Source organism: Mirounga leonina, unplaced genomic scaffold (assembly GCF_011800145.1).
Source record: "Mirounga leonina isolate KUSES-001 unplaced genomic scaffold, KU_Mleo_1.0 Mir_154, whole genome shotgun sequence".
Lineage (NCBI taxonomy): Eukaryota > Metazoa > Chordata > Mammalia > Carnivora > Phocidae > Mirounga > Mirounga leonina.
Window position 1 is genome coordinate 10,242,936 of NW_023270389.1, and position 24,007 is coordinate 10,266,942.

The 24,007-nt window shown below is 43.5% G+C and overlaps 1 long non-coding RNA gene across 1 annotated transcript; it reads left to right on the forward strand.

Annotated features, from left to right (window-relative positions):
* The first annotated feature begins 11,216 nt into the window (after nt 1–11,216).
* Nucleotides 11,217–23,446, forward strand: LOC118014064. The gene is made up of 3 exons (XR_004680183.1): nt 11,217–11,518; nt 22,998–23,116; nt 23,369–23,446. It is a non-coding gene; the product is annotated as an uncharacterized LOC118014064 (long non-coding RNA).
* The last annotated feature ends 561 nt before the right edge of the window (nt 23,447–24,007 follow it).

The following is a 24,007-nucleotide window of genomic DNA, read 5'->3' on the forward strand; positions in this document are numbered from 1 at the left end:
AATGATTGTGATTTAGATCATAGCTACCGAAATGAACAACTGACCCACAGAGCTCTTTTGGAAGATAGTCTAATGATGAGTGTCCCGTCTTACAATGGAAATAATACGTGAGCATCTGGAGCCTGTTGACTCACTACTCAAAACCCCAATTCTCAAGCCACCCAGTATGTGGGATATGAGTCAGGCTCAGGCTACAGGGGAGACAGGGCCCTTTTTGGGCACTGGGCATGGATGGTGCATTTGCCCTGACATTCCTTGCATGGTTCATAAGAGATATTGATATATATTCAATTCATGGCTTGGTCGCCCAGAACAATGCTCTCAGCAGGGGATCAGGGCACGATTGGTGGCCCACACCAGAATCCCTTGGTGTGGTAGAGTCTTGACTTCTATGTTGATTGTTAATAATGTGCCCTGATCCTTGATTCTTCCTTCATGAAAATGAAGACATTTTTGTTTCCATTTTGGTGGTTCATTTCTTCTTTTCTTTTTCTCAGCAGCAATTTGGGAAAGATATGGAGATTTCTCCACAAATACTTTCCCCCTTCCGAACTGATCAGTAGATGGAAAGCATTTGAGAAGCCTGGATGCAGAAGGATGGCCAACCTAATGAAGAGGAGATGTCAGAATTTGCCACTATTTTTGACAAAATGCCTCAATAATTTTAAAATTTTAATATATCTTTTAAGTTGCTTAGGGCAGACCACCAGACGTGTATCAGAATCCTCTTCTAAAACACACAATCTTGTAATCAACCCCAGCCTAGGAAAGTCTGTGTTGGACTCAGTATTTTGTATTTTTTTTTTTTTTGAAGATTTTTATTTACTTATTTGACAGAGAGAGAGACAGCGAGAGAGGGAACAAAGCGGGGGCAGTGGGAGAGGGAGAAGCAGGCTCCCCGCAGAGCAGGGAGCCCGATGCGGGGCTCGATCCCAGGACCCTGGGATGATGACCTGAGCCGAAGGCAGACGCTTAACGACTGAGCCACCCAGGCGCCCCAGTATTTTGTATTTTTAAAAGTATTCTTCACAAGACCAGATTTTAGGCTCACTGGCTTTGCACTGGCATAACATTCTAGGGCTTTTAACTCACAGATTGTTCTTAATCACAGTGTCCGTTGAGCTGGTTCTAGGAATTGCTTCTTTTCTTACTTGCCCAAGGACTTACTAAGGACTAAGGAATTCAGTGTCAGAAAATTCCAGGCTCACAAACTGGAGTGACCAGCCTTGCTTTAGTACAAGAACTTTCTGTGCCACACTCTTGTACTCTCCCCTGGAGCCCCCATGCTGGTCTTATCCCTGGATGATCAATAGCACAGGACCAGGGACTGTCTTGCTGGTCGCACCTGCATGGGTCTCTTCTCCCACCTTCCCAACTCCCAGATTCTTCTTCCGTCTCTCCTTCCCTCCTTCATGTTTTCCGCTGATCCTGAAGGGCTCTGAAGCTCCAGACTTCCACAAGCAGAAGAGTTTAGCCCTCTTTCCTACCTCCTCCTTTGTCACTTCTTCTAGTTCATGGTCTAAAGGAAGATGTAACCTCCCACACAAAAGGGTGCTCGATCAGGTTATTTTTCCAAAGCAAGAGTGATGTTCTCTGATACCAGCCAGGCCCTTCTCTTGTATGCAAAACCGTGCAATGCATTCTTCTCCCTGCTCCAGCTGATGTCCACATTGTTGCCACTGGTTTTGGATCACATGCTCTTACGGCATAGATTCATAGCATTATTTTAATTCTCTGAGATTATCCATGATCCCCTCCTAAAAAGCTGGATAGAAAGTACTTCACTGCTTTTTTGAAATGAAGACCATATAAAAGAGGTTGAAAAGAAAAGCTGGTGGCCTCTGTGAAGATAAAGCTTGAGCAACCCTACTGAAGAGCCACGACCCTGTCTCCTCCCTGAGTGGGAGGGGGCCCAGCTCTGTGTGTTCCAGAGCATCTTTAGCATTGACTATGGTCAAGATTATCTCTAGGGCGCCTGGGTGGCTCAGTTGGTTAAGCGACTGCCTTCGGCTCAGGTCATGATCCTGGAGTCCCGGGATTGAGTCCCACATCGGGCTCCCTGCTTGGCAGGGAGTCTGCTTCTCCCTCTGACCCTCCTCCCTCTCATGCTCTCTGTCTCTCATTCTCTCTGTCTCAAATAAATAAATAGAATCTTTAAAAAAAAAAAGATTATCTCTAAACAGGCTGGTTTCTCTAACACTCAGCAAGCAAGAAAGAAATAAGGATATTAAGTGTGAACAACTCAGCAAATAACTCATCAATGAAAGTCCAAATATTTGGATGGAAATATTAAAATTCCAACAACTATCCATTCCCTCAGATGACAGTTACCTAGTTATTTTCATAAACCAATGACTTGGACTGAATTTTTGTTTGGCCATCTGGTTTGCTATACGGGAGTGGGAAAAAGTAGATTTGATTATAAGGATGAAGAGTTTTAGAAAAATGGCTTCCCACAGCTCAGCAAAGATAGTCAAACAGCGTCGCTGAGCACATCATGATTAGAGCAATCTCAGATGATTATCTGCCAGAGAGATAAAGAAACACCGTTCTGAGTTTTTCAGAAAAAATTATGCAAACGCATAATAAAAACCTAAAAATGTAACACCTTCAGTTCTAGCCCAGCCATGAGATAAAAGAGGAAGTAAAATTATTATACTAATTTGAATAAAATTTTTGATAAATCGCTTTAAAAATTGTGAGTGTATAAATATTGATGCAGAATAGAAATATAAAGAAAGAAAATGTACTTTATGTTCAGAATAAGAAGACAGATTTTTTTTTTTTTTCCTGCTCATAGACCATTAGACAATCTCTAAACACAGACTTGGGAGAAGTAACAGTTGTTGAGGGTATATTTGGAAATTGGAAGGGAAGCGGGATTGCGGAAGATGACTCAGAATCAGGAGCCAGGGTCTGGGTTCGGTTGTAAGGCTCTTGCACAACGTTGCCACGTGACAGGGAGTAACATGCTCTACCTCTCTGGGCTTTAGTTTTCCCAAGTTGTAAAGTGAGTGGCTCGAGGTAGAAAGCTTCCAAATTCTCTTTCAATTTTATATTAGGATATTGTGATTCCACATATGAAATTCACAAGTATTTTCACTGGCTTCATTGCTAACCCCTTTCTGGGTCTGTTTGTTATTATGCTCATCCGGAGTTTCTGCAAATTGGGCGTGCATCAGAATCACCTGGAAGTTTTTAAAAACAGATCTCTGGGCTCTATTCCCCCAGTTTTAGATTCAGTAGGTCTGGGGTGGGGCCCAAGAATGTGCATTTTTAATAAGTTCCCAGGTGATGCTGATACTGCTGGTCCTGGGACCACACTTTGAGAACTTCTGCACTCAACAGAAAAAGCCCAGCCTTTATCTGCAGAGAACGCTGGAAAGGTCAACCAGCTGCTCACTGCTTGGGGATTAGGCCCAGGCTTCATTCTCTCACTCCCTATTTCCCGAATTCTTATCAGAATAGAAAGGTCAGGAAATAAAGTTAAGGCCATTTTTGCACTGTCTTGCCAGCACTCCGGCTGTGTCCACGCGGGCAGAGAGCAGAACGAGCCCAGTGAAGTGGGCTACATAGGGTAAGTTGGGCAAATGGCTTGTCATCTCAATGCCTCAGTTTCTTTTTTTTTTTTTTTAAAGATTTTATTTATTTATTAGAGAGAGAGACAGAGAGAGCATAAATGGGGAGGAGAGGGAGAAGCAGGCTCCCCGCTGAGCAGAGAACCCAACTCGGGGTTCCATCCCAGGATCCCGGGATCATCACCGAAGGCAGATGCTTAGCCACCTGAGCCACCCAGGCACCCCTCTGCCTCAGTTTCTGAATCTACAAACTGGGTCTAATGTTATCTGCATCAGAGGACTGCTGACAAGTTTACACGAAGAAATGCACTTAAAATGTTAGAATCATGAGAGGCACAGAGTGAAGTACTCAACGAAGGGCAGATATTATTATTAATTTATGGGGCACTTTTAAAATTCACCCTTGCAAGGAGAAAGGGGCACCATGTGTGAGGAGCAATGCATGGCAGATGAGACACAAAATCTGAGGACATTAAGTACTCTGATTGCAATGGAAAATGACCCCCACTCTAAGAACACGGGATACCCCCCCACACCACCCCAAACAGCAAATTTTTCCAGATACACTTCACCAGACTCAATTCTGGTGGCCAGCATCCTTCAATTTTATTCAGATACAATCTGAAAATGCTCATCCATCCCGGACTGTAATTCCGGAGTGAAGCTTGGAAAATAGAGAAATGCTGTCCCTTTGATTGTGTATTTAAGATGAGTCATCCCATTTTTTGCTGGTTTTCCCATTTGAGAACAGGCAGCAATGAGGGTATAATTTGATCTTCTTATATTTCAGTGTGTTCACATGCTTATTTGACATAACGACAAAGCACTCTTTACGGGTAATCGCAAAATTCCCATCTTCTGCATGTATGAGTGTCCCACACAGTGAAGTGCAGAGCAGTAATTAATAATGTTTATTAGACACTTATTGTGTGTCCAACCCTGAGCTGGTGCTTTGGGGAGCAGAGAAGACATGGAGGAGGTAGACTCTCCCCTCCCCTTGAGGACCCTCCTTCAAGGTCTTCGTCAGACAGTAAAGGTGAACGTGTAAATTAATGATCAGGCATTGAATTATTAAATTGTATTTTTGAAACCTCAGCATGGAATGCTGTTCTTACTCCTTGCAATCATCCAAATCCTATACATATTTTAAACCCCACCTTATGAAAAGCTTTTTCTAAGAGAGCTCTGGAACAGGAGGAAGCCCAGAAGCTGGCCCCAAAGGGTCTCCTCTAAGGGCCACTTTATTCCCACCTCCCCCCATGCAGGCAAACTCACTTGGGATCTTGGATAACCTCCTGGTTCAGGGGTCCAGATCATTCTCATCATATCTTAGTGATTTTTGAATTTAACCATGAAGTAAGCAGGCAAATGCTAAGTCTCCCGGGTGCAGGGTGCCGATCACTGCAGGATGGACATGACATGTCCCCAACCATCATGAGCTGCAGGCTGCAGACTTCAGGATTCAATCTTCCAGGGGAGCCAGGAGCAGAGTCAGCTTGGGGTGGGACCCCCCAACTGTTGCTGAACCCCACCAGTGTGGTGACACAGCCCTCAAAAGGCAAGAGCCTTGGTTTTCAAACCATTTCAAGCATGTAACTTTTACCTTGAATGAAAAAATCACACATACCTAAGGATTAACATCGTAAACAAAGACATGAAAATAAATGTGTGTTTATACGCATATGTGAAGCAAATGGGTAATCAAAAAAAGCTTTTGTTGCCATGGGGGATATCTTTCTGTGTAAATGCAAGGTGCTTATAATAATGTGTAAAAAGTCTATTATGGAAGTTGGAGACTAAAGTCATGAAGGCTCAAATAAAATAATTCTTCCCTACTTGTGCTCCTGAGCTCGGTCACAATGAAAATAAATTTAATAAAAATTTTCACCAAGTGCTTTTCTCTTAAACATACGATATTGTGTAAAATAAGCAAGAACGATGCAGAAAGATGGGAACATAAAGTGCCAGGGAAATTTATGATCCTGCTCAAAGCCTCACATGTGTGAGCTGATGATACTGGAGAGCCAGCCAGTGTCCTTATGACATATGGCATTCGGGGCTCTTCCATCACATTCTGGAGGATGCTTGTTGAGGGCCAGGAAAAGGGTTCTGAGTTAAGTAGCATTTACTGGAGATCTGTGGCATGTCTGGACTGTGCTCGCTGATTTCCCATGTAATCTTGCTTTTGATTACCAAACAGCCCTGTAAAGTGACATTATCTCCACCTTACAGAGGGGGAGACTGAGGCTCAAAAAGGCTGAATGATTAGTAACAAACAGAAACAGAATTCCATTTGCTTAGAGAATTTCTGATACTCCCAGAGTATCAGGCTGGACATCTGTATACAAAGAGGGGCCCCCCTTTTGGTAAAGACACAAAGGTAAGTCCCTGGACACTCTGAACTCTGGCCACAGCCCAGATATTCAGAGGGGATGGAGTTGCAGACAACCGTCAGGGGACAAAGCCAATAAGAAAATAAGTTTTTGATTCAAGAGGAGGATCCTAAGCTCTGGGATGAAATGCTCAATATGGCACAGACCAAGCAGGGATGTGGGGGTGACCCCGCCTTGTGGCAGCAAAGGGGGAATGCTGCAGGTGGGACTGAGTGCCCCATGCTGGCAGAGCCCGGTGGGTTGCTGGACATCCAGGTGGCCCTGGCAGGGCTGCTCACCCCGGGACACTCGAGTGGTTCCCAGCTGCACACTCTCTACTGATGAAGCCTATGTTTTCCTGTGACACAGTCTGTGGTTGAAATTTCACCCCTAGGAGTGGAAATAGAATAGAAAGCCAGGGGGATGTCCCCCTGGACACACCAGGGTAGGAGACCTGGGTAGTGGATGCCTATCCAAAGGGACCATTGACCCAAGTTTCTTGGGAGGTGGGGGTGGGTCAAGACAAGGGGGATGGAATAGGACAAAGGTCATGGGGGCCAGATACCTTGCCAGGTGGGTATCTGACACCCAATGGAGAATGCCTGGCCTGGCACTCCCTTGAGACTCCTTCTCCTCCCGGGCCCCTTCACTGTCCCAGCTGCAGGGTACACCAAGGCCAAGGCAAGAATCAAACCCCTCTCTCCTTTCCATGGAGCCAGAGGTCCCAGAGTACCAGGGGTGGAAGGTTTTGCAGCCTCTGGGATTAAGCTGTGGTCCAGTGCACATTTCCCTGAACCTTTTCTCTGTCTCCTGTTCCCAGGCCTCTGGATATAACAGAAGCTCCATCCTGTGCAGGGATGGATGAGAATGGATGTGACATTTATTTTGTGAAGCTGAATTCTTGCCCTAGAAGGTAATGGGATTCATCATGCAGAGTTATTAACAGCTGTGCCCTGGTGAGGGAGGATGGCACAGGGCGGGGAGGGGGGCAGCCACACCACAGATGCCATACTCACCATACTCTAGCTTCCACTCCTTCTTTCATTGGCCAAATGGAAGAAAAGTTGAAGAGGGAAGAGTCACTGAAAGTAGTGAATTTTTGGATATTTGTCTTTCTCCATATAAAAAAGGAAATGGCTTTAACTGTAAAAATAATAGATATCCCTTGTTTCATAGCATATGAAGCACCTTCACTGAGTTACTTTGGATATGAACAGCTGTGATATAAAGTAAGTTCTGCAGTCAAACCTTGGACTTTTGGGTCAAAGTGGGCACATTCGATGTTATAATGTGAAAGCATGAAGGATAAGGAAAATCTTATCCTGGATTCTTCCACTGAATTGTTTTATTTCCTCCTGAAACTAGGTTGACTTGGGACTTGGAGCTGTGTGTTGGGCTGGTGGTTTCAGAATGCCCTCACCCCAGTAGAATGGTCCAAAGATGGCGCCCTGGGGGCAAGCACATGGCTTCTGGCTTTGACCATTCAAGTCACTGCCTGAAGGCTGGGCAGGTCTGCACCCTGCAGGAAATAAATCACTTGTCTAAGGCCACACAACTGATAAGTGGTGGACCCACCAGTGCTTTCTGCCCAACAGCTGCAGGTGTCTCCAGACACAGGCTGGAGTCAAGCACTGCACCTTGTCTATCCTCAGGACCTTGCTCAGGGCCTGGGAACCCACAGCAAAGGTGGTGGGAAAGAGAAATGGTTTGGACTCTTGGTCAAAAAGGCAAGGGAGAGAGATTGAACTTCACTTGGAACACAGCAGGACAAGCAGGCTCTTAGCTGAGCTGGCAGGGTGAGGGAGGGGATGGACAATCATGAAGAGGGACCCAGGTAGGTGTTAAGGGAGGGGAGGAAGGGGAACTTGAATAGACATCCAGGGTGGAGGCAGAAGAGCTTGGCCATGCCCAGGGTGAAGAGAGTCTCTGTAAACTGGCCTAGCAGGGCTCTTTGCTAGAGAGGAGGACTTTGCCAAGGACAAGGCCTGGTTGAGCAGCTTAGAGGAAACTGACTTAAGTTTAGTCAAGGAGGGAGTCCTTGTCAGTGGTTGAGCTGCCTTTGTGGGTGAACAAGGAAACACAGAGACTCCACTTCAGCAGGGAGGTGCTGTGGAGACACACCCCGAACTGTTCTTTTCAAGGCTATCTTCATCCTGTTTTGATCTGTAGAATTTGAAAGCCAAGCACACACAAAAGAACACATATTTCTATTTCAACTAGCATCAAGCCAGAAAGGCTTCCTGGTGGTAGCAGTGGTGATGGTGATGGTGTGTGTGTGTGTGTGTGTGTGTGTGTGTGTGATAGTCATACTCTGAAAGAGAAGAGGGGAAGGAGAGGGTGAGAGCTATCCTATTTTACTGCCAGTATCCTGACATGCCTCCAATAAGTATAATTATGTCCGCATACTCATTACATTACTCTCCACACCTAGCTCAGGGCCTGACACACAAGTGAAATTCTCAATTGCAGTCATTTCCATTGGCAGCTAAAGAAACATTAGAAGATAAAAACTTTACTTATAGTCGAAACTGAGAATGTTTTTTAAAGTCAACTTTAGCTTGACCTTCTCTTTGGGAAAGGCTATACTTAATATTTATTTGAACACATATTAGGAGCTGGGTACTGTTCTAAGACTATTTTATTTAATCCTTAAAACAAACCTGTTCACTCTTACTGAACACATTTACAAGTGAAGAAAATGAGAAAAGAAAAGGTGGAGGAGTCCCTTGCCTAAGACCCCACACGACCAAGAAGTGGGGGCTGGGGCTTTCAACCTGACAGCCTCAGAGCCCATGCTGGTTTTCAGCCCCTTTGTGGGATACATCTCTGAGGCACACTCTTCACTCTTCGAAGAGCTTCCTACCTCCCGGGAAAATGCTGACGACTCATTCAGGTCAGTGTGGATACCTTCTCACAAATGGGCTACACCTGAAATTCAGAAGAAGGAACAGACTAGCTGGCACCTGTGCATCGAGAGAGTTCATTCCCTTGAATATTCACAGAGTGCCCGGCAGTGTGCGAGGCACTATGCTGGAGGTGAAGGGGCACAGGATGGGGCAGACTGACCTATCTGAGCCTTAGTTTCCTCCTCTGAGTGGTGATTACAGGGCTGATTCCTGAGGTAGTGCGTGAGCATTAGCGGGACAATCAGGCATGCTGGGTGTCTAGCAAAATGCTTCTCACAGAGTTACAACTATGCATGTCAGAGTCTTTTACCAAGCTGGTCTGAGGTTGCACATTCTTGAGCTTGTGGAAACACCGGATTCCACACCCCCACTGAACCACCCTCTTACCATGACTTAAACCAGCAATCCTCCCTCACTTTACCCCAGTTACATGCACCCCCAATCTGATGCTGCTGCATTGGGCATGCTCTCAAAGTCTCAACCCTCTGGTCAGAGTCGTCTTTTCTTAAGTGTCAGATTATTTATTTTGACACTTCCAGTGTCCAGGAATAGAAGACAATCTCACACAGTATGTCTTTGTGGAATATTATCTGGGAGGTAATTAAGTTGGTTGATTTCATGCCCTGGTATACATTTAATGTGTGTCATGCCCTGAATACAGACTTGGAATACATTTGTACTAATAATTGCTCTAATCGTTACATATGTGAGGTTAGGGCCACTTGCATTCGTTATTCAAATGTATGCAAAATAGATGGAAATGACACAATCATCATACTCTTAAATGCAATTATAGTGCTGGCTCTCACCCAAGAAATGTGTTTTGAAGATTGAATTGGAATTCTCTGAAAGCTTGGCTTTTATCAACAGAGACATAACCTAAACCCTTTGAATCAACTGTTCCACTGATTTCTATTGTAGGTTTAGTATCTGAAATGCCAGTGGTCTCAACTGTCTTTCTAGTACTCACCCCTACTGGTCAAAGATGGAGACGCAGGCATCTCACAGCTTGAGGGAGAGGGAGAGAGAAGGCATTAAGACATATTTAAAAGTAAATATGCTTTACAATCTAGGCATACTATACAATTAAGGGATAAAATCTACAGAGAGGTCATGCTTTAAGCAAATATGATAAATAAAAAATTCAGCCTCACAAAACGGATTAAGGGATGAATGATCATATTGAACATGCATGCTTTGCTTTGCAAAGTAATTTACTGTAGGGTACATTAAATACCACCTGTCTTGGTATATTTAAACTGTGACTGCCATTTGAAAATTAAGTAATTTATACACAGATTTTCAGGAAATAATCTCAAATCATCTAACATCAGGTGTAACCCATACAAGGTGTTTTATTTACGACTCCATTGGAATTATGGATGGCACTGAAATAAAATATAAGGGGAAGTGCAGACTAGGCATTGCCCAGAAGGAAACAAGAGAGTATGGTTATTTTTCTCTCTAAAACACATACACAATGAACAAACATCACTCGAGAAGTGGAGGAGCTAAGATAGTTGAGGACATTTGAGAGAAGGTGTTATGATTCAGCCTGCAGAAGAGACCAAGGGACCTGCATAAGACATGGGGTGATGAAGGCTTGATGAAGAGGGGTGGTACCAGCTTGGTGCAGGGTCAAGGTGCTGGTGGTGGCTGGCAATGATAGTGACATACATGAAGAACTTAGTGTTGTAGGAACTGTCCCATGTACTTTCAGTGGATGATTTTTTTCGGTTCTCACCTTTGAGTTGTGGGACTATTATTTTCTTTTTTTTTTACAGCTGGGGTAACTGAGGCTTAGGAAGTGGTCCGAAGACTGACTTATAGCTAGAGGTTGGTAAACCCAGAAAAACCTATTGCTTCCAACCATTTTATATAGAGAGAGTTAAAAAAATTTGTTAGACCCAAGGAAGACTCTCCCATCCATGAAAGTTTAAAAATTCTAATACATAGCTAAAATTTTCAAGGTACTATTTGTTGGTAGGGAAAGCATGCCTTTTTTTTTTTTTTAAAGATTTTATTTATTTATTTGAGAGAGAGAGAGAGAGAGAGATTGTGCACAAGCATGCATGAGTTGGGGGGTGGGGAGAAGCAGAGGGAGAGGGACAACCAGAGCCCAACTTGAGGCTCAATCTCAAGACCCTGAGATCATGACCTGAGCTAAAATCAAGAGTTAGACGCTTAACCACCTGAGCCACCCAGGCACCCCAGGAAAGCATAGTTAAAAAGATATCAGCTCTTAGTTGCCTTAGATGATGTAGATGAGGATCAGGGTAAACAGGAGAATTTTGTAACTTTCACATCTTGTGACTCTGTAGCAATGTAGTGGTTGCATTTCTACAGGAGCACTGAAAGTGACCCAAAGATCTAAGTTTTCAGATGCACCACTGATACTGTTTGCTATGATTTAAAATATCCATAGGCTCTGAAGCAAAATATAGATTCTCTGGTTTTATTTATTTTTGCTTTTTTGATTTGTGAATTGTTTAACAAAAAGTCTCACCAAACTATAAAAGTGAAATCATGTTTAGTTATAGGTCTAAAGAATCTCATCACTGAAAATAAAGCTACTCCACAAATTCAAGCTGCTTTGGAAATTCTGCTGGGCAGAAGTGCTGGGGCCCCTCTAGAAGCTCCTCTAGAAGCTCCTTGCACACTGGTAAATGAACCTGCTCCTCTGAACTCTTCTTTAGCCAGTGCTGTTAAGAAGTACCTCTCATTTTAGATCTCATGGAACTATCTTTTGACCCTCTGCCTCATTGCCCTGCTTCTCTGTCTTTATTACCAGCCTCATGATTGAGTGGTTTAATTTAGTTATCATGAAATGTCTTTCCATTACACCAGTGGTTTTTATAATTTGTACTACATACTGTCATCTATTTTGGAAATTTTAATTTGGTGAAAACCTCTCTAATGCACTGTGTATGAAAAAAACTCTACAAAAGAAAATTGTACTATATTGATTTCTCTGGATCTAATTGTTCTCCTGGGTCTTGGTGAATTTGACTGTGTCTGTTTTTCTCACATATACTTGTAAAAACCCACAGAATTGTTAATAATATTTTACATCTACACAATGCATTTTTTTTTGTCTGACTGAAGATAGTAATAGCTTGAAATGCTGATTCTGTTGTATTACAATTACTCAGTAGCCAGAATAGGAAATATTTTTGGTCTGAAAGCAGTTTTTAGTTTCTTTTTCTGTTGTTGTTGTTGAGTTTTAGCTTCTTAAAGATAGAAGGTTAGTGGCAGATAGAGGTCAAGATCGCTTTATCTACTACAAGAGCATTTTCTGTTTTATTAAGATTATATAAAAATTTCTGGTAAAAGTAGTCCATTTATTTAAAAAAATACTATAGTCTGATCCAAATGGCCAACAGACACATGAAAAAGTGCTCAACATCACTCAGCATTGGGGAAATCCAAATCAAAGCCTCAATGAGATACCACCTCACACCAGTCAGAATGGCTAAAATTAACAAGTCAGGAAATGACAGATGTTGGCAGGGATGCGGAGAAAGGGGAACCCTCCTACACTGTTGGTGGGAATTCAAGCTGGTGTGACCACTCTGGAAAACAGTAAGGAGGTTCCTCAAAAAGTTGAAAATAGAGCTACCCTGCGACCCAGCAAATGTAGGGATCTGAAGGGGTACGTGCACCCCAATGTTTATAGCAGCAATCTCCACAATAGCCAAACTGTGGAAAGAGCCAAGATGTCCATCGACAGATGAATGGATAAAGAAGAGGTGGTATATATACACAATGGAATATTATGCAGCCATCAAAAGGAATGAGATCTTGCCTTTGCAACGACGTGGATGGAACTGGAGGGTGTTATGCTGAGCGAAATAAGTCAATCAGAGAAAGACATGTATCATGACCTCACTGATATGAGGAATTCTTAATCTCAGGAAACAAACTGAGGGTTGCTGGAGTGGTGGCGGGGTGAGAGGGATGGGATGGCTGGGTGATAGACATTGGGGAGGGTATGTGCTATGGTGAGTGCTATGAATTGTGCAAGACTATTGAATCATAGGTCTGTACCTCTGAAACAAATAATGCAATATATGTTAAGAAAAAAAAAAAGAAGAAGATAGCAGGAGGGGAAGAATGAAGGGGGGGAAATCGGAGGGGGAGATGAACCATGAGAGATGATGGACTCTGAAAAACAAACTGAGGGTTCTAGAGGGGAGGGAGGTGGGAGGATGGGTTAGCCTGGTGATGGGTATTAAAGGGGGCACATTCTGCATGGAGCATTGGGTGTTGTGCACAAACAATGAATCATGGAACACTACAGCAAAAACTAATGATGTAATGTATGGTAATTAACATAACAATAAAAAATTTCAAAAAAATACTATAGTCTGTGTCAACATAAACCCAAAAAGCTGATTCAGTTAATTTAAAGGGAATTCAATACTCTTTACCCTTGAAATCTTGTTCAGGGGAGGCCTGCTTTGGGGAAGAGAAAGAGAATTATCTTTTTTTATGAATAGGATATTTTTTTCACTTTGAAGTAAACTACTTTGTCACTGATGATGTTTTATGTCTTAAGGACAATAGTCCCCCAGCTTTCTTTAGGTTACAATTATCCTAAAATATCTTCTTCTATCCTTTACTTTCAAATTTTATTCAGTTTTTTGGTGGGTCTCTTGTAAATAGCATGTAACTGAGTTGTTTTAGTTTTTTTATAACAGTCTAACAGTATTTCTCTTGAGAATTTAGTCCATTTATAATTAATACAATGCCATTTATATGTACCATTTACATTTTTGGATTTAATGGATTTATTATGTAGCATTTTAGAATTGTTAGAATGAAATTTCTTTTCAAACTTTTCCTCCATTTTGACTTCCACGTTTCTTGCCAAAAGTATTTTCTCTAGGTGGGATTGTTGTAGAAGCCTCCTAATTGTCTACCAATATGTCAGGGCTCCATTTTGGCAATAGACAATATTGTCCAAAATGGCTCGGTGCTTTAACAACCTCCCTCCTACCTGTGAAAGTTTCCTGCCTCTAACTTCCAGGAGCCCATGGGACCTTTCTGACTTTTACTCATCTCCATATTCTTGAACCTGCTTACTCTCTCGACATTCCTTTATTTGTGTAGCCTGGAACCTAGTCTTGCCTCTGTGTCTAGTCCCTTTGAATTATGCTTTACTTGATCTGTGCATCTATTTGATTTCCCCATTGCATCATCCCCGGGTGCTGCTTCTGCAGCCTCTTGGCTCTATGTTTTAAAAACTGGATCAATCTTTCCTCTAGGCTTGAAACTGGCCCCTGGATCCCAAGACTGAATATGCTTACCTCCTTCCCCAGGGTTCTGGAAGGCTTCGGGAAGGCAGAGAGGACAGTTTGGGAGAATGGACATATTTGTCTTGTCTCTTTCTCTGGTTTTCATTCCTGGCCCTTCTTTCATGAACAGCAACTTCCCCCAGGATATGCTGAGAAATTCCAGAATCTCAGAGCTGAGTTCCTTCAGTTTCACTCTGCTGATGAAGGTTTAACAACTCAACAAAAATTGGGGGATCCACTCTTTAAGGTTAAGAAAACAGAGCATAGCTTGTCTTCTCTCACTCCCCTTTCTTAAGCTAGAAGCCTTCCAAGGCATTTTATCTTATCTAAATTTCTGAAGCTATTTTAAGAAGTTGGGCTTCTTACCAACTCCTCATGGTAGTCAGAGATGCTTTCTTTTGTTTATTAATCCATCAAATATCAATGGAATACAATACCTTCTAGGTGCTGTTGTAGGCACCAGAACAGTATGAAAATAGCAAAGAAAAACAAACTAATAAGCAAACAATATCCCTGCTCTCAGGGAACTTAAAATTCTGGTGAGACAGAAAAATACAAATAAATACACATTTAAATCGACAGCTACTAATTATTGCTCTGAGAAATAAAGCAGGGTAATTGGTAGGGAGAGATGAGTGTGCATTTGTATATGCATTTTGCCATATAGAGTCATCAGAGAGGTATCCCTTAGGAGGTGACATTGGAGCAGAGGTCTGAAATAGTGAGGGAGTAAGAAAAGCAGATAGCCAGGAAGGACTGTCCCAGGCAGAGGGAACACTGAGGATGAAGGAAACGGAGGAAGTGCGTGGAGACAATAAGAGGCCAGTGTGGCTGGAACAAAGCAAGCAAGGGAGAGAGTGGGGTCTGGAGGCCCATGAGACCTACCCCGCTCATTTCATAGGATTTAGGTAACATCTGTATACTGCCAGAGGATGTAAACCTCAATGTACCCATCTGAATCACCTGGGGAGGTTGTTAAAAGTATAAAGTCATAGGCTCTACCCCACAGCTTAATAAAAATCTCCAGTAGACTTGAGAATCTGAATTTTTTTTTCTGGTCTTTTTTTTTAAATTTTATTTTATTATGTTATGTTAGTCACCATACATTACATCATTAGTTTTTGATGTAGTGATCCATGATTCATCGTTTGCATATAACACCCAGTGCTCCATGCAGAACATGCCCTCTTTAATACCCATCACCAGGCTAACCCATCCCTCCAGCCCCCTCCCCTCTAGAACCCTCAGTTTGTTTCTCAGAGTCCATAGTCTCTCATGGTTCGTCTCCCCCTCTGATTTGCCCCCCTTCATTTTTCCCTTCCTACTATCTTCTTTTTCTTTTTTTTAAAACATATAATGTATTATTTGTTTCAGAGGTACAGGTCTGTGATTCATCAGTCTTAACACAATTCAGAGCACTCATCATAGCACATACCCTCCCTAATGTCAATCACCCAGCCACCCCAACCCTCCCACCCCCACCACTCCAGCAACCCCGTTTGTTTCCTGAGATTAAGAATTCCTCACATCATTGAGATCATATGATACTTGTCTTTCTCTGGTTGACTTATTTCACTTAGCATAATATCCTCTAGTTCTATCCACATCGTTGCAAATGGCAAGATTTCAGGGCTTTTTTTGGTGGCTGCATAATATTCCATTGTATGAGAATCTGAATTTTTAACAAGCTTCTCTGGTGATTCTTAGGAAGCCACACCAGCACTGCTCTGCAAACTGGTATTTGGAGGCCACTGTGTTTGATGAAAGTTTAAAAACTGCCTTTTGAGGATGTCAACAGGAACTAGAAACCCTGGCAGGAAATACAAGCATGCCCACTTTCTGCCTTTTTGGATAATGACTGTAATGGGTGGTAAGGGGGAAGAGGCGTTTGGATCACAAAGTGATGGAGAATATGCTGTGAAGGGGAGCAAGCAGCAGACGAGAAATCACGGTTGTAAACCTTTGAGCTAAGCTTACAGCATGTCAGCCCATTCCCAAGATGCTGCTAGACATCACAAGTGCAACAAAGTACCACAGATTTCTCTGAGCTGGAAGGGTGAACATTTTCAACATATCCTTCAAGGACTTCAGCAGGTGCCCTGGCTATCAGGAGCCTGCCAACAAGGAAATACTGTATTTCCTATTAATTTTTCTCATCTATTAATGGAAGCAAAGCCAAGTACAATCTAGCTTAAACTAAGAAAATGAAGGAGAGGAACTGGATTATATTTTCTGTAGTGGGTTGAATGATGGTCCCCCAGAAGGTATGTCTATGTCCTAACCCCTAGAATAAAGAACTTGTGAATATGATCTTATTTGGAGAAAATGTCATTGCAGATGTAATTCAGTTGGGGATCTGGAGAGATCATCCTGGGTTACCTAGATGGTTTCTAGGTCCAGTGACCAATGTCCTTAAAAGATACAGAAGAGGAGATGTAGACACAATGGAGAAGGCTACATGAAGATGGATGTAGAGACTGGTGTCTGGCAGCCACAGGCCAAGGAACACCCGGGGTCACCCTGAAATGGGAATGACAAGAGAGGAACCCCCCCCCATAGTCTTCAAAGGGAGATGGGCCCTGCCAACACCTTGATTTTGGACTTCTGGCCTCCAGAACTCTGAAAGAATACATTTCCATTGTTTTAAGCCACCAAGTTTGTGATAATTTGTTATGGAAGTCACAGGAAAGGAATATATTTTCCTTCACCCTCTAATGTTATCTCTTGACAATTGTGGTCCCTTCAGCCCTGGCCTGTTTCAATTATTACACAATTGCAGTCATACCTTTTTTCTTGTTATCTTTGAGCGGTAGCTATCTTTTTATATGCAATTTGAATTTGTAATGTTGTTTTCCTTCTTATAGAGGTTTCTTCTCCTTTTTTAGCATTTTCTTTTTTATTCCGATTTGTCCAAAGAGATGCTTATTTCTAGGAATTTACCTTTTCCCTGGTAGCTTTACCCAGTTGCTGATGCCCCTCAAAACCTTCAAGAAAGGGAGTGGGTTGACTTTTATGATGAGGGATGCGTTCTCTAGGTCTTGGAGAACCGAAGACTCGAATAGTTCTCTGAAACATGGAAATTGTCACATTATCAATGCAGGGCCAGAAATGTTTACAGGAATGCAGGTGGTGACAGTGTTTGTTCTTGTCTGGCTCTTGTTTGGTGTTAGCTGGCACAGAGGTCTCGGTCCTAATTCCTCAGACTGACATTCGAGGCTGCCATGTTCGGGCTCCAGACATTCTTTCAACTTTCCAAACTTCTGTCTATAGCTCCCCTGTGCGTGCCTTGGCTCTCGTGGCTTCCCACATCTACACTGCCCCTTCCCCCCTGTCTACGGACCAGATTTCTGCTCATCCTGAAAAGCTCATTCCAAATCTCACTTTCCCCAGGGAGACTCTCTTGATGCTCCCCTTCCCCACCCAGCCTGCAGTAGTCTCTCCCTGCTCTGGACTAACTCTGAGACTATACAAACTCCAAGGCATGTCCTTCCTTTTGTAACTCCCCCGTACCTGGCATAGTGACCCACACTTAGTAGGAAATCCCCCCGTGGATTGAGTCAATGCTGACCATGATTTTTTTTTATCTCTTGCTTGGAAAACTGCTAATCCTAGGAACAGATGGCAGCCCCTCTTTCTAATCATATCCCAAAACTTGGTGCTGTTCTGGGATGCCTAATTGTTCTTCACAGATAGTTAAAGCTTAAATTTGTTTAGGCACTAAACAGGGTCTCTGATTTATACGAGTTCAACCAGGCAGTAGATGGGGTAACTGGCAGTTCTAAGTCTCGCCATGGCTTGGGCCAGCAGGCAGCCTTGTGGTCTAGCTTCCTTACCTGTCTACCCACAGCATGGGTGTTATGGGTACACTTGAAAAAAAAAAAAAAAAGAAATGGCAGGTGGATCCCTCCTTCCCAGCAGGCCAGGAGCTGGGGAAATAGAAGACATAAAGACATTGTCCCTGCTCTGGAGGGCCAACGATTCTGGCTGATCATCCCTGGGACTGTCCCCTGCTTGGGCAAGAGAGAGGATGCTCCCCATCAGGTCAGTTGTGAGGGGGAGATGGCACAGGGAGGGGGCGTGGGGAAGAGAATGGCTGTGAGCCCAGGCCCTAGTTAGAGGGACTGCGTCAGAATCACTGTGTTCTTGTTCACAGCGTCTTGGCCTGGACTTTCCTACCTTCTGCCAGCTACCATCTCTGACTGCCCCCTGCCTCTGTGTCCTGCTGGCCTAATTCTTGACCCTGTTCTTGCCTCCTGAAGCAGCAGGCGCTTCTAACTTCCAGGACTATCTTTTTCAGGTGGCATCGTCTTGGCGACTGCTGCTTCTCTTCTGCCCAGAGACCGGTCAGCAGAGGGCAAAGGGGACCCCTTCATTCTATTCCTGAAAATGGACATTTCTAAAAATCCATCCTCATCCAGAGTTTTGCTCATCGTGAGAAGGGGCCCCCACCGGAACGTGGGAGAGCTTCGGTTTAGTGGGGTTTGGCTTCCTTGTCAGTGTTCATCTGCATCATCTCACTGCATCCTGAGAAAGGGAACAATTTGGGTCCATTCTGCCCTAAAACCCTACAGATTAGTACTTTTTTTTTTTTTTTTTTTTTTTTAGGTGTGCGAGCCAGTGATAAAATTTCTAATCTCTGCAAAGCATGAGAAGAAGTGTTAATACAGCTTGGGAAAATACCCTCCCGTCCTCAATTTCCTGGCACACTCCGGTCCCTTGCCAATGCAGAGCTTATCTCACCAAGGCAGTGGATTCCAGAGTGACACTTCTTAGACCAAGAAATAGAATCTATTTTCTCTTTGCCTGCAGTTTCCTTGCAGTATTTTGGGGAGGCATTTAGATTCTCAGGGGGGAGAAACTTTATTGATTTGGATAGCTCCTTGTTCGTTGTCCTTTCCTGCTTGCTTTTTCTTTCTTTCTTTTTCTTTTCCTTTTCTATATACGAGTTTTATATGAGTTCAACCGTATAGTCGTTGAACTTTATAAGGGTATCAGAAAGGAATCTAATTTTGAGTGAGGAAAAGGAAATGCTTGGAATGCTCTCCCTGGAAGCAAAAGGCGGTATGTCGTTATAGAGCTGGACTCCTCAGGATCCATTCACTGGAGTAGCTCTCTTGGTACCTTCTGTTAGGACACTCAACCTAGGGAATCCCCTGCGGGTGCTAAGTGTGGGTTCAGTAAGAGTGGGAGCCTTGTCTTATTTATGTATGTAACCTTAGTACCTCGTCTGCTTGCTGGGGAGGCTTGTTGGAGAAATGAATAAATGATTAATTTGGAAGTAGGTCCAGGCACAGGCTTGTCTTTGGCCTGACTTCCTTACCTGTGTCATTAGGTGTTTAGGTAAGTTATTTATTTATTTATTACACATTTAGTAAAAACTTCCAGAGTGATAGACTTTGCTGAAGGCAGAGGGAGCAAAAGTGCAGAAGGCAAGGTCCCTTTTGATAGTGTCTTTGGTTGATACTTAAATAACATTTCCATCAGTAACTCTTTTGAACTTCAAGCACAGTAGTACTTATAATCAAATATTCTGGAGTAAAGCCATCCCCACTTCCAGAAGCAGATCATTCAGAAAGGATGAATAGCTAGAATTAAAACACACACACACACACACACACACAGAGCAGGTACTAGCCCAAAGCAGACCACAAATATTCGTTGATTTGGCATAATCTGGAATTTGAAATCTTTTGTTCTTGTTGTTCATATTTAAACTAACTTTCAGAACTGCGGTGAAAGCAGCAGGCCATGTAACCCAGGCTTGGGAATTTGGCTCCTGGTTAGAGGATGTGTTGGCTGGCCTGTCCCCATCAGTTTCTTCAACATCAGGGTTCTCCTCTGGGGTTGATTTAGCAAGCTTTTAAAATACTACATTTTTTATGTCATTATGTTTATTATGTTATTAGGTATTATGTTTTATGTATTATTTATACACCCATGTTAAATGTAAAATTCACCCATGTTAAATATACATTTGATGAATTTTGGAATCATACACCAATTTGTAAACACCAGCACAGTGAAGAAATGGACTAGTTTCCTCACTCTGGAGATCTTGTGGGTGCCTTTGGAGTTAATGCCCCTCACCATGCCTGGCCCCAAGAAACCACTGATCCTCTTGCTGTTTGTATAGTTTGCCTTTTCTAAAAATTCATATAAATGGAATCATAGACTACATAGTCTTTTGTGTTTTCTTTATTTTACTCAGTATAATGTTTTAGGGCTTGATAAAAAACAGATTGCCAGGCTCCACTCCCAGAGCAGAAGTGCTGACCAGTAGGTCTGGGGTGGTGGGAGAATGGGCATTTCTAACAAGTTCCCAGGTAATATTGATGCTGTTGGTCCAGGGGCCATAAATTGGGAACCGCTGTACTACTCCACACTGTCTCCCAGAACCCTTTACCATCTTTTAAAGCAGGGACGTAACATAGTGCAAGTGCTCACTTCTCAAAGGGGAAACTGAGGACATCAAGGAATCCCTGGGTTATAACCCCCTTCTGTGGAGCTTCCTTCCATGTGCTTCATAACCCTGCCTGTTGTGGACAGAGCAGAGACCTTGATTTATCAACGGAAGGACGGTGATTCAGTGCCCCATTCTTTTTTTAAAAAAATTTTTTATTGTTATGTTAATCACCATACATGACATCAATAGTTTTTGATGCAGTGTTCCATGATTCATTGTTTGCGTATAACACACAGTGCTCCATGCAGAATGTGCCCTCCTCAATACCCATCACCAGGCTAACCCATCCTCCCACCCCCCTCCCCTCTAGAACCCTCAGTTTGTTTCTCAGAGTCCATCGTCTCTCATGGTTCGTCTACCCTTCCGATTTCCCCCGCTTCATTCTTCCCCTCCTGCTATCTTCTTCTTCTTCTTTTTTTTTCTTAACATATATTGCATTATTTGTTTCAGAGGTACAGATCTGAGATTCAACAGTCTTTCAGTGCCCCATTCTTACCATCACTGCCACAACCTTTGTTATACTGAAGCTTTTATGGTCAAGTACAGGATCCAGATTTACTCACTCTGCTTTCTTTCCTATCTAATCTCAGCCCTGAGACCAGACTGGGGGGCTTTTTGTTCTGTCTGGGGCATACAAGCTCTGCTCCTTGTTGCTGAATGCAGAGGGAGCTGACTGTGGCTTGGTGCTTCTCTGAGCTGTGGCTCAGAGATTAGCAGCCTTCGTATGCCTGAAAGACAGTGTTAAGGTTAACAGGAGACCATGGGCAGACCTGGGCAAAGAATAATGAGAGGAGTAAGCGGGGCAGACTATGGAAATCATGCCAGACTCAGGAGACCTCAGTGCCACTCCCGGCCTCTGCTCTTACTGGCTGTACAATCTTGGGCAAAGACATTTCTCTTCTTTTGGCCTCAGTTTTCTCAACTGTAAAATCATGATAATAAATAATTAGCATGTGATAATAAAGGTACAGTATAATGATCTGATAGAATTATTCAATAGACATTGAATATCTGTCTCATGTTAGATGTTGGGCAAGATGGTAGAACTAAACTGAATAGGATCCAGTCCCTTCCCTTCATAGGTGTGATGGAGGATCACCTGATTTTGCATAGTGAAATACGTATGTGGACATGCTTTATACTGCACTGTGTAATTGTAAGGTGCAAAAATTAATGGAGGGATGGGAAGGAAATAACGCACAGGCTGAGATTAGTGGAATTCCTTGAAGAGTTGATTTGTCAATAGGCAATTTCCTATCCATTATAATTATCTGGAGAGTTTTTTAAAAAGTATGAACACATGGGTCCAAATCCCAGCCATTCTAATTGAATTGGTCAAGAGGAGTGTGGGCTTTGGTCATTGGTTTTTTAAAAACCATACCAGATGATTCAAATGAGTATCCAGGGTTGAGATCCACTTCGCTTCATGATTTGTCCACCTGAAGGGGGAAGAGATTTTCGCTTCTGAGTACTGGGATTAGGTTTATCTAGGAGCTCACCCGCTCCCTTGAAAACTGGCCTTACATCTCTGTCCTTGACTCCAGGGCCCTGTGTCCCTGGGAGAAGTCCTCATTTCTCCCCTCTGCACTGGAATTCAAAGGAAGGTCCTTGAGATCAGAAGGTGATGAGAATATCTGAAGAGCCAGCTTATTATTTCCCACAAACCCAAGACAGATGGAACACTCCAGCATATTCTTACAACAGCTGAGTTGCCAAAGGGAGGAAAACGAGCAAAATTAATCAGCAGCAGGAAGGGAAAGGATGTTGTGGAGTGGTGGAGCAATCAGAGCCATGTTTCAGATGAAGAGCCGAGGCCCTCCAACCAGCATGGGGACACTTGGAGGAGGCTGCACATGTGGCCAGCAGGGCCATCTGTCTGAGAATCCAGGTGTCTGAGAACCTCGCAGGCAGAGGCCAAAAGCAAGTTGCGAGTGATTCTTGTCCTGGCACTGGCCACTGCCCCTGCCTTCTCCAGGGAGACACTGCACGCTTCCCCTGGTGCTGTCCCCATCCTACCCTGTCCAGGGCAGGGAGGATAGCAACAGCATCAGGGGTGAGGCCAGGAAGAGCTAAGAGGGCAGGTCACCTGTACACTTTACCTGGACCCTCACTTCCTCCCTGTTGGTCCACTCTATACACTGTGGTCTATATATTTTGACATCTCTTTGCCTACCTGTTCCCTTGGGGCTGGAGTCCTGCTCTGAATTTGTCTATGACACTGTCAATGGGGGCGGGAGATTCCCCTTGATCCAGATCCCAACAGTAGTCCCACTGCCTATGGCAAGAACACCCTCCCCTCTGATGGCTAGCCTACCTGCCTCCTTCGGGGCAACACAACTATTTTGAATTCCTTGGGTTGTAAAATTTGTCTGATCTCACAGAGGCCCAGAGAGCAAAGGTTTGAACCAGCGGGCTGGAGGTGTCCAGGACTAAGCCTCAGGCTGGGAGAATGGGGGTGAGTGATTGATGGACATATTCACTGGATCTTCACTGCAGCCAGGTGAGTGTCCCCCAAACCCACCTTGCCTGGACCACCCTGCCAGGACCTTGTCCTCTGGTGTTGCTGAGGATGTGCTCAGCATCTCTCACAGACTGAGTATGATGTGACTTCAGGGCACCCTGCCCAGTGAGGCTTTGAATGCAGATGAGATCATGAAAGTGCTTTGTAAACAGCACGGTGTTCAATGCATGCAAATCATTGTTATAAATGGCACGTATTTACCTGTTTACTGTGAACTTTCCTCCTCCACAGGCCTTGCATTGAGATCCATCAACCTGGTATCTCAAGTGGGATGACTCACAGCAGACATGTTTTAAATGTGGTAGACTGAGCAGGGTGGCAAGCACCGAGTTCACCCCCTCACACTGCTCACCCTCCCCAGCTCTGCTCTTTGGATGCATTTTGTCTTCCCATTCCTCACTGTGAGGGGGGGAAAATCTGCCAGGGCAGTTTTTAACATTTCTTTTTGCATGCCCATCATTTGACCAATTCAGTTTGTCTCTCTCTCTCTGTCCCTTCTTTTTCCCTGGAGCTCTGTTGTAGCGACCATGTCCCTGGGCCCCATGTTTTGTGGCAAAAGAAGGATTAAACTAGATGAGTTTTCCAACTGTAGCCCATGAAAACCTAAGCATCGAGATCTGCCGGAAGATGAAGGTGGCTATCTCATAGGCAAGGCTGGACCCCTCTCCCCAACAAAACCAAAGCTTCTAAATCCATATCATATCATTCACTGGGCTTTTAGGTAACATTTCATTAGAAGAAAGGATTACACTGATGTCAGATTTGAGAATAATGACATCTATAAGGAACTTAACAAACTCAACACCCAAAAAACAAAAAATCCAGTCAAGAAATGGACAGATGACATGAACAGACATTTCTCCAACGAAG